The sequence below is a fragment of the Sciurus carolinensis genome, chromosome 1 (genome assembly GCF_902686445.1).
Source record: "Sciurus carolinensis chromosome 1, mSciCar1.2, whole genome shotgun sequence".
Taxonomy (NCBI): Eukaryota; Metazoa; Chordata; class Mammalia; order Rodentia; family Sciuridae; genus Sciurus; species Sciurus carolinensis.
In genome coordinates, this window is record NC_062213.1 from 62,811,122 (window position 1) to 62,822,847 (window position 11,726).

The following is an 11,726-nucleotide window of genomic DNA, read 5'->3' on the forward strand; positions in this document are numbered from 1 at the left end:
ATGAAATAACAATACTTTTTTCTAGTATTTGGAATCACTCATATCTCCATGATGACATTTTATCAAATTTACCCAAGGGATAATTCAAATTCAACTTTAGTGTCCATACAACCTGGTCAGTTCTGTTGAGAAAGACTCTAAGAATGAATCAAGACATACAGTGAATCACAATCAAATCTCCAGATGTTCTAATATCTGGAATTTATGAGAATCAACTTTAAAGATTACAAAAAACTCCTGTGTGAAACTGATAATGGTAATATTGTAATTAGCAACTTCTTCATAATACTAGCTAGCAGTATTCCTAAATTTCAGAGGACAGTGCAATCATTAATATGTGTAACATAGTACAGGATAAGATATTATTTACCTTGGTCGATAACCATGAGTCATGCTGGTTTTTAAGAAGACTGTGCAGCTATAGGAGGTGGGGTTGCCATTCTCCAGCAACATTTATTAAGTCATAAACTCAATGCAATAGATTTGAAAAACTGAGCCTTTGTTATTCCCTAAAAGAAATTAGGTTTCATATAGAGAATCAGGTTAATATTAACACATTAACTTAAGAAAATGAAGCCTCACGTCTAGAAAGCAGGAAATTGAACCCCTTCTTGTTATAGCTTGTGAAGCCTTAATGTCCTGGTTAATTGAGCAGAGCTAAAGACCTGAAAATAGAACTTTAACCCCTAGAAGCAGTCGGTTTTCAAAAGAATGTTCACTGAAGAATCTGGGTGTATTCAACCACCAAACTTTGATTTTGGTTTTCTCTTGAGTTAAACAGGATACCGCGTCCTACAATGCTGAACTTTATGCAACTCTGTCAGTACTCTGGGAAAAGATACAACCCCAAACCCAGTCATTTATGCAGTTAGTGTTGGCAATATGGGAAAGCTTCTGACAGAAAGTGAGCTGCTTATCTGACTTTTCAAGGCACAGCATGTATGTGCTTTGTGGTGGGCTGAGAATGAAGAACTGCCACAGAATGACTGAGGGGCAGTAGAGAGAGCTGCAGGTGGACTTCGCCTCTAGGGAACTTCCAGATCCACCCAAATATGCAGAGTCACTGGAGAGTTTTGGAAAGCATTAATGCTCCCCTCAACATCAGCGAAGAGAGGGCTACATGTGCAGCAGGAGTTGATCCAAGAGCTGCAGCCTGGACTTGAGAAACAGGGGCACAGACATCGTCTGGGCAAGGAGACAGAACAACAAACCCCCAGGCAAAGACCACTGCACCTGTTATTTTCCATCAAGCCCATTCCCACAGAGCTTAAGGCTCATCTCCTGACTAGAAGGTCAAAATGGCTCCCAGAAACACTCAACCTGACCAATCCATATACACATCCTTTCAGCGAGAGCTTAGAGGAATTCACTTATCCCTGGGGCCATCCTCTAAAAGTAAACACAAATGCATTTCACTTGGGATTAGAGCGTGGGAATAGCAAGCCTTTCTTTACGTGGAACCAGTGATGCTGCACTTTATATGGGACAGTAAAATATCACTGGAAGGCTCTGTGTTCTTGTCCTAAAAGCTTTGCTCATTGCTAGATTAACTCCCACTGAAAGGGTTCCTCTCGAGTCAAAGACGGCATTCTCTGTTGTAAAAAGAAACTACATTTATGAAAGCGCAGAGTCTACACTTTCTACTAACATCTATTGCCACAGAGCACCATATCTAAGATGTAAGGTACCCTGAAACTATTCATCGAAGTCTCTCCAGAGGTAGATAACACTTTTTGTTGCTGTTCTTTTATTCTGGCATCTTCCCAACAGTAATGAAGTGAGACAAGTTAGGGGGCTAGGTATGAAATGTAGCAAGGTATCACAGGGTATCACAGCAAGAGCAAATGAGGGAATTCTGGGAACATAGGCCGTGTCTGGCTTGTCCACTAGGTAGCTGCATGACCTTGAGTGAGTCACCTGTCTCCTTTGAGTTCCCATTTACTCAGCCAAAGAATAAAAGAGCTGAAAACCACTAGAAAGCTAGTGAATATTGTGGTTTGGATATGAGGGGTCCTCCCCACCCCCACAAACTCCTATGTTAATGGAGAAATGTTTGGAGTTGAATTGATTGGATTGTGAGAGCCACAACTTATTACAACCCATTCTAGTTTGAAGGGATTGACTGGGTGTTAACTGTAGGCAAGTGGGGCGTGGCTGGCAGAGGTGGGTCACTGGGGGCACGCCATGGAAGGTGTATCTTTCCTGCAGTCCCCTGATCCCCTTGCTTCCTGGTTGTCCTGAGGTGAGCAGCTTTATTTCTCTGGGTCCTTCTGCCATAATGTTCTGCCTCACTTTGGGCCCAGAGCAATGGAGTTGGTCATTTATGGACAGAGACCTCTGAAACAATGAACACCAAATAAATTTTTCATCCTCTAAGTTGTTCTTATTGGATATTCTAGTCATAACTATGCAAATCTGATTAAAACAGCAGATCTCTCTATATATTTTCTTTTTAAAGCAGTCACAGGGGAAGGTCTATGAAGGTCCATGGACCCTCAGATAGCATGACTGGCAACTTTGGACTGGGAACTTTTAGAGAAAAACATGAACAATGGCCAACGATGGTCATGACATCAGTCCTTGAAAGACACAGAAAATAACTTACACTACCCCAGGAATGAGTTCATTATTTGAGTTTGGTAGTAGCCTAATGAAAAAGGTCTACTAATATTTCTAATGGAAAATTATACTGTTTCTTCAAGTTCAACATCCCCTTCACTATTATAAAATCTTGTCCCTCAAAACAAACTCATTCCATTCTCTGACAATCTAGCAATTCTGTGGATCATTTTCAACTGATTTTTTGCATCACCCTTAATATAAAACCAGTTATCAGCCTCTTCTGTTCTCCATCTGCCATGAGGTGCTCCTTCACTTCTTTGGCAGCCAGTCAGGAGACTGTCACAAGAGGGTAGAAGGCAAGTATCACTGGTGCTTGGTGTATCTAATCTTCACATCGTCCTCTGAGGCAGGATCTATTATTATCTCCATCTTTGGGGTGAAGAGAGTGTGGCTCAGAGACGTTGACGACTGTATAGCCAAGTCCACCAGCACACAGCGGCTAAGCCCCAGAACTCAGACCCAGGCAGTAGACTCCAGAGTCCAGGCTAGGTCAGCCTGCCTCTTGCACTTCTGAGAGCCTGCCATGGAATTCTGCTAAACATTATTATATGTTTTCTCATTACTCATCAGCATGACCTTGTAAACAAGGTCACATCCTTTCTTTAGAGATGAGGCCTCATGGCCAGGAAACAACTCCCAGATTCAGACTCTTTTTCTACCCTGCAATGCCTCATTGGCTCTCACCTGGACTATGGGGACAGCCTCAGTCCTGCCATATTGATGGCTCTGTACTACAGTGTCTCAGATAGAACTCCCCAATTAGTTTCCATTAGATGCTTCTGTAATCATGTCATTTTCTGGCTCAAAATCTTCTCATAGCTGCACTACTGTTTTTATCTAATAAATTCCTAATTCATCACTTTGATTGAAGGCCAATTGAGAGGGTAGGATGTGGCATTCCTTCATTATCTGACCTCTTTTCTGATGTCATCTCTCAGGGTCCACTCACACAAGGGTGATTCATTCCTTCATACTTTTACTCTCCCCTCTTCCATTTGTAAGGTCTTCCTTTAGGGTTCTTGGTGTTCACTCCCTGGAGGACGGGCCTGGAAAAACCCCTAAATGAACTGGAGCTGAAAGTGTGCTAGAGTGCTCTAAAAATTCAGGTAATTAAAATCTTATTAGGCATTCATTATTATTCAACTAAATCGTGTGCTGAGATAGGTGACACCACAGTGAAACTTGGGTATAATATGAACCTTCAGGATGCTAGCTGCATTATTGATCTTGGCTTAATAGAACAGAATGAATAAAACAGGACCCATTACACAGTGATGCACCATTCCATTAGAGACGAGGATTGGATCAGACAGGAAGCTATCAGCTGCCAAAAGCAGCCACATGATCAGAGAGCAGATTCTGTAGGCAGTGAGTTTTGTTCAATAGTTGCCAGGTCCATGTCTAACAAGGATGGTGAATTCTGCTGTTCTCTAGAGATTGTGTAGTAAGCCCCAGATAGGAGATTTAAACCGATGTCAGGTCCTAGGGACTTCTCAAAACCACAGGGTAGACATAGTTCACCTTTCACTCACTTTTGAGAACTGGGGGCAAAATGTAAATAACTGAACTGAAAATGTCTTAAAAAAAAAAAAACACAAAAAAAAATGAGTGTAGTTCAGTGGTAGAGCTCTTGTCTAGGCTTGCATAAAGCCCTGGGTTTGATCCCTAGTACTCAAAAAAATTAGAAAATTTTGGACTAATTATGAATTAGCATGGAAAATTCCATGATTTTTAGTACTAAAACACAAAGCACTTTTGAATTTGCTGTTGACTCCTCTGGTTTACAGAGTCATACCCTTGGGATACATGTTGTCCTCTTCTGATACTAGAAGAATTTCAGTGCAAAGGCTTGAGAAACGTTGATGTGATGTGCTAAACAATATGGACCAAGACCCAGTGGAACCTAGTTCCCATGTGTTGAAGAGTTCTTGCCAGACATGAAGAGCATGACCATTCATAAATATGAAATGTAAAATGTTGACACTTGCTTTATGTGAGCTTGTGACCAAATAAGAATAGTGTTCACACTATTCCTTAAAAGTTGGATGTTCTTCTTATTCCTTTAGCTTATTTAACTAAGGTTTCACCACGTACCTTGGATCTTTCCAAACATGATTCAGCTATTACATTTTGGAAGATGTGCAATCTAACTTTCCTTAAAACAAACCTGCCACAGAACAAGGTCATAGCAGAATAAATTTGGGTCAGGATTATAGATCAAGGCAAAAATCTAAGGTTCACACATTCATTCTTTCTAAATAATTTACCATGTGATCAGTATTCATCTAGACAATAGATGAATATATATATATATATATGAAGAAAATAAAGAAAAAGCGTTTCCACAAAAGTTATCACCACAGCAATCTGTACAGGGATAGATGGAAAGATTCTAGGTGGAAGAAAAAAGATGCAAACATTTACATCAAGGTACACAGTAGACAGGAAGGGTAAACCACAGCACTGAATAAAGTACAGAAATGTTAGTACTTGCAGTCTAACCTTGTCAGTCCAGCACTGGATCACTCAGTAAGTCATTCAATTCATCTGTGTATGTGACAGGATCTGTTCTAATGGCCCGTATTACAAAGTCCTGGTCTTCAAGAGTCTTGAAGCAAGAATTTTATCATGGAAGTCTTTATGGCAAGATGACATTCAAATAGAGAGTGGAAAGGAGTGATGAAGTGAACCACAGCGTCTCCTGACAGGAAGGCATCAACAGCAGAAAGAACTGCAAATGCAAAGGACCTAAGACAGGATCATGCTTGGAATGTTTGGGGAGGGGAAGTTGGGAAGCAAAGAGTCTTGGGTGGTTGGAATGGAATGAGGGAAGAACAAATCACTCCCAGCCTGTAGGACTCTATGAGAACTTGATAAGGCTCTTGGAGAGAAGTGAGATGGAAGTGAAATGGGAAACACTGGAGGTGGTGATGTGATCCATCCTGTTTTGAAAGGACCACCCAGGCAGTAATATGGAGAGTGAACTATACAGCAATCAATAATGAAATAGCGCTTTAATTAGGCATGCAATAAACAACATCAGAGACAATGGTGACTTGAAAAGGCAGAGGAGGTAGTTAAAAGTGGTTGGTTCTGGATGTTACAAGGTAAGAGGCATTAGGTTTTTTTCGCATAGTGGATGGGGTGTTCAAGAAAAAGAGAACGGTTAAGAATATTTCCAAATTTTTCATTCATACACCAGGAAGAATGCACTTGCCATTTATGAAACTGAGGAAGAACAGATTTGGAGGAGACAGGTTAATATGAGATGTTTATCTGACATTTACTTAGAGATATCTAGTAGTAGCTGGATAGACGATTCCTGACTTCAGGGGCAAGGTCCAAGTTAGAGACAAATTTGGAAGCCTTGGCACAGTGATATTTTATCTAAAGCTAGGAGGATTGGAGGAGTTCATCTAAGACTGAATGTAGATTCAGAACACACTAATAGACCTGGACAGGGAGACATGATACACTCCACTTTATGTTTTAAACAAAAGTTTTACTGGGCATAACTGAAACACAAATATTTAAGGACAGTAAAATGGAATTTACTAGCAAAGGAGCCTGCAAAAGAAAGGACAGTGAATTATGAGTAGAACGAAGAGAATGGTGTCCTACAAGTCAAATGAATGCTCTGACTGTTGGAGTAAAATAAATACTGAGATATGTGCACTAGATTTGGCAGTGTAGGAGTCAAGAGAGGTGCTGATAAACCTGATTGGAGTTAGTTCCAAAGAGAATGGAGGGGAAAAAAGTAGAGATAGAAATGTAAACAATTTCTTCAATGATTTTGCTATATAAGGGAGCAAAGAGATAGGGTCATAACTGGAGGGGGCTTACAGCATGCTTGTGTGCTGACAGGATGGATGCACGTGGAGAGGAAATTTTCAGAAGCCTGGAAAGAACAGGTGGGTTGGCAGTGAGAGAGAGTGGGGCCTGTGTAAACTCTGTAGCACAGCCTTAACAAAGTGTCAAAATTCAAGTGACTTAAACAACAGAGATTATTGTCTCATAATGCTGGAGGCTGGAAGTGTAAGACCAAGGTGTTGGTAGGTTATGTTCCCTCTATAGTTACTCTGAAAGGATCTGTTCCAGATTTTTCTTCTAGCTTCTAGTAGTTCCATGGTTTGTAGCAGCATAACTCCAAACTTTACAGGCATTCTCATTGTATATGTGCTTGTGTCCAAATGGTGGATGGGGGATTAATGGACATGCAGACATTAGATAATGGGGGGAGGAAATAATGACAGCAAGAATATAGGAACCAGAGAGAAGATCAGAGAAAAACTCTCATCCAGCCATAAGGAATACAGTAGGGTGTTAGTCAACTTTTCATCATTGTGACCAAAGTATCTGATAAGAACAATTTAGAGGTGAAAAGATGTATTTTATCTCATGGTTTGAGAGGTCTTGGTCCATGTTCAGCTATCTCTGTTGCAGAAACATCATGGTAGAAGGGTGTGACCAAGAAAGGTGCTGCTAGGCTTATGGCAGCCAGAGAGCAGAGAGAGAGAGAGAGAGAGAGAGAGAGAGAGAGAGAGAGAGAGAGAGAGAGAGAGAGAGAGAGAGAGAGGAAGAGAGAGAGAGAGAGAGAGAGAGAGATGGGGGCCATGGAAAAGTTTAAACCATTCCAGGGCATGTCCCAAGTAACCTACTTCCTCCAAGAGATCCGCCTCCAAGCACTACATTCAGTTATTGAAGGATTAATCCATTTGATGGATTTCCATCTGATGAGGTCAGAGACCTTATGATGCAATCAAAGACTAAAGGCCCCATCTCTGAACCTCGCTGCATTAGGGACTGTGCTTCCAATATAGGAGCTTACTGGGGGCACATTTCAGATCCAAACATTAACAGGTAGAGTTTTTCCATGATGTTTTAGGGAGAGAAGAAATATCACCTGTAAATTTTAATAACCCCAGAATGGAGGTACAACAATTTTACTATCCATGGGAATACAGGTGACTGCATATTGCTCATTGGACCCACTTACTTTAGGATTTAAATGAACTGTTTCTCAAGTTTTTCATGTTCAGAAATTACTGCACTTGATTTTGCAATGGAGACCTCAGCAAAGGAAATACTGTCATTTCATCATAATTTGCAACTCTGAATCTGAAAAATCTGAAGAAGTTACATGAAGACTAGATTGGGGAGAGAGAGGAGATAGGTGATGTGAACAAAAACAATGCAACCACTTTGCAGTGTTTTTTCTGTTTACTGAAAACATCCCTGTTTTAAAGTGAATGTTTCCAACATTACATTTTTCCTAGCCTTAATTCTTCTCCAATTCACTCACATAATTGCCATTTGCATTTTTGTCTGTCTTGAGTGTGTGAAGTGGGACACTGAAGCTCTCATACCAGATAAAATGATCTCATTCCATAAATAAAAATAAGAGTGCAGACTGCTTGTTTCTGCAACAGGCCTCCCATTAATGTCAGGAAAAATGGTGGGAGTGGACCAAGGGTAATATATGGCCTGTAACCACCTAGAACTCTAGACACAGAGAAATGGAAAACATCCATTATATTGTCAGCTAGACCTTACCCTGGGGACTGGCACAGATTTTTTTTCTTATTGCATATTTTGTTCAGTTTTTTTCAATATTGCTTTGAAACAAATTGAGCAAAGACTGCTGCTCATTGCTTCCATCAGGAAACTCATAAACATAAAAGCTTTGATTTGAAAAGTTCTTGGCAAAGATATTTAAATACTTTTTATTAAGTTTTTTTCTCCCAAAGTACCTAGATATACTACCTTGCTTCGTGATAAAAAACAATCCTTTTTTTCCTTCATATCTCTCTCTTCCAATATTCGTCAACCACTCTTGCAGTACCCCCATTCGTCATTTCTGCATTTGGTTGTGTGTAAGCAAAGGGAATGACTGAAAGAACAAAAAGAAGTCAACCCCTCCAGCAAAGTGAAACCACAGCAGTTACTTTTGTTGTTTTAGAAACATGTTTTATTTCTCAGCCCTATATAATATCCTTTTTTTTTTTTTTACTTTTGCACATGGGAAAAATCCTTATTTTTAATGTGATATGACTTCAACCAATGCATTGCAGCAGTAAGAAATAAACTTTTCTGACAATTCTTTCAACAATTCAATCTTTCTCTTAAGCCTTTCTGCTATAAGCAAAGTTTCATAGCCACACTCTAGTAGTTTTCAATCTATCTTTCTCTGGGAGTCAGATGTTAGGGCTTGTTCTTTTCATGTCGAACATGTATTAAATATTTAATTTATGCCAAATATTAGTGCTACAAAAACAAATAGCATAAATCTATCACCAGTGATTTAAGAATATAATTTTGCATTGTCATTACTAATAAGAGAAGTACAGTCTTTATCATGATGATATTTACAAGGCATGTTTTCATTTATTTTTAACCTAATAAGCCAATGGTGCTGATAAATGACAACATTATGTTTGTAAAAGTCTGTCATACCCCAAGTAGTATACAAGAGCCTAGAGTTGCAGATGGGAAATAACTACATTCAAAATGACATTATACTCTTCCAAAATCTAAGTGGAACTTGATCTTTGATAGAATAAAATATCAAAATATTAAAATATATTAATCTATAAATAAAATATCATTAACCTAAGTGATGTTTTGCAAACCAAATGAAGGAAAATCAGGAAGCTTTAGTGAAAAAAAAAAACTGACCCTTTTAAATTCTAAGATGTTTAATACTTTTAGAAAACTTTCAAAAATAGACTGCATGTGAATTGAAGAGAGATTGGTAGAGGGAAGGGAGGGGAGTGGACACGGAATTGAACTGAAGCAGGTTGAGTTCCGCACCTTTGTATATGGTTCAGTGGTATTACGTACATTAACACTGTTGTAAAACCAACATCACTACCCATTTCCAAATCTTCTTCATCTTCCCAAACTGAAACACTACACTACTTAAAATAACAAGTGGAATCACACAACATTTGTCCTTTTGTGTCTAAAGTTATTTTGCTCTGCATGTTTTCAGGGTTCACCCATGTTGTAGCACATATCAGATTTTTTTCTTTTTTTGTACTGGGGAATGAACCCAGGGACACTTAACCACTGAGCCACATCTCAAGTCCTTTTTTTTTTTGTATTTGATTTAGAGACAGGATGTCACTGAGTTGCTTAGCACTTTGCTAAATTGCTGAGGCTGATTTTGAACTTGCAATCCTCCTGCCTCAGCCTTCTGAGTCGCTGGGATTACAGGCTTGCACCACTGTGCCTGACCACATATCAGAATCTAATGACATTTAAAGTTTTAAAAATAACTCTACTGAATGTACCCATTCATTAGCTGATGAACATTTGGGCCATTTCTACCTTTTGGCTATTGTGAATTATGTTACTGTGAACAATGATGTACACACACATCTGTTAGAGTTCAACGTTTTGAGGTTTACACCCAGAGATGGAATTGCTAGATCACATTTTAATTCTACGGCTAACTTTTTGAGGACCCACAATACTGTTTTTTACAGGAGCTGTGCCATTTAACATTCCCATCAGCAATGCACAAGAGTTCTGACTTCTCCATGTCTTATAACACTTGTTATTTTTTTTTCTCTTGAAAATACTACTAATTTTTTTAGAATGACAATGTACTGATCACACTAAATATGATAAGATTTTTAATGGTCATAAGACACTGTAACTAGGAGCCAAGGAGATTGTACTTGATGTTGAGATTTACTCTCCTAAAGTATCAGAGCATTTGAGGCAAAAACCTTAACTATAAACAGAAGACTTCAGAAATCTAGAAACAGTTCCCACTAAATAAAAAGACTTGTTGAAATTGAGAGACACAGCCAGGTGTGCAAGCCTATAATTCCAGGGACTGAGGAGGCTGAGACAGGAGAATTCCAAGTTTGAGACTAGCCTCAGCATCTTAGCGAGGCCCCAAGCAACTTGATGAGAACCTGTCTTAAAATAAAAAAATAAAAATAAAAAAGGACTGGGGATGTGGCTCAGTGGTTAAGAACCTCTGGGTTCAACCTCAGGTACCAATCAATCAACCAATGAAGAGACTTCACAAACTTACCTTTCATTCTATCAGTGCATGGTAATAGGAACAAGTATGAAAAAAATACAATGATCTTAATTTATCACAGTTGCCCAGAGCCTTCTGGTGCTCCTAGAGTTATCTCCCAAAAAGCCATGTGCCATTGTCAAATTTTATTAAGCCATGCATAATTCAGGATGTGTTACCATGTTGATAACCACCAGCTTAGAGAAGCAGTCCATGTTAATTTGCTGCAACTGTGGTGGAAATGTCTATGCTAATGAGTTTGAAGGAAATGAGTTAGTCGAATATTATCTTTTTTATGAGTCTAAATAGAGAAATTCCGTAGGACCCCAAACTGCCCTTAGTACTTTTCTAATTCATTTAACTCAATTAAAAACAATAATTTTGTAGCAAAATAAACTTTCCAGAATACCTTTGATTATTTAATAAATACTGGATCTAGCCACCCTTACATAGTTAGCCCCACAGGAAACCACTATATGTGAACTACTTGTTACTTCCTTGCTAAGGAATCTACAGGAATGAGGATTATCTTTTCTCTCAGTGTATCAGTTATCTATTGCCACAATAAAGTTGTATGGCAAATAACCATTCAAACTCAATGAAAAGTAATATCCATTTATTTAGCTCATGAGTCTGCAGAGACCGATCTGGCCTGGTCTTTGCTAGGTAGGGCTGGGCTTTCTCACATATCCAGGTGTCAGCTGATTCTTGCCTGACCCAGGACAGCTGCAACTCAAAAGATACAGGGGACTCAGCACTGCCTTATCCTTAGCAGTCTAGTGTAGGTGTGCTCTTGTGATCATCACAATGAAGTAAGGGAGGACACACAGAAGGTAAGTACATTTTCAATCCTCTGCCTCTGGCACACTACTAACTTATACTAGCCAAGGTAAGTTAAACAGGTAAACTAAGGATAAAGGGGGAATGAAATACACTACACTGTCTGAAAGGAGGAAAAACAAAGCCACATTGAAAAAGAAACTGGAAACATGAAGGGGCAAAATATGGAGCCATTAATGCTAGCAGTTCTCTACATTTCCCTTCATGTACTTAGGCTGTGAAGGAATTT

At 39.2% G+C, this 11,726-nt stretch overlaps 1 protein-coding gene across 1 annotated transcript in view; it reads right to left on the minus strand.

Annotated features, from left to right (window-relative positions):
• Kcnb2 (potassium voltage-gated channel subfamily B member 2) overlaps positions 1-11,726 on the minus strand; it is a 347,478-nt gene that overhangs the window by 229,773 nt on the left and 105,979 nt on the right. The window lies entirely within an intron of this gene.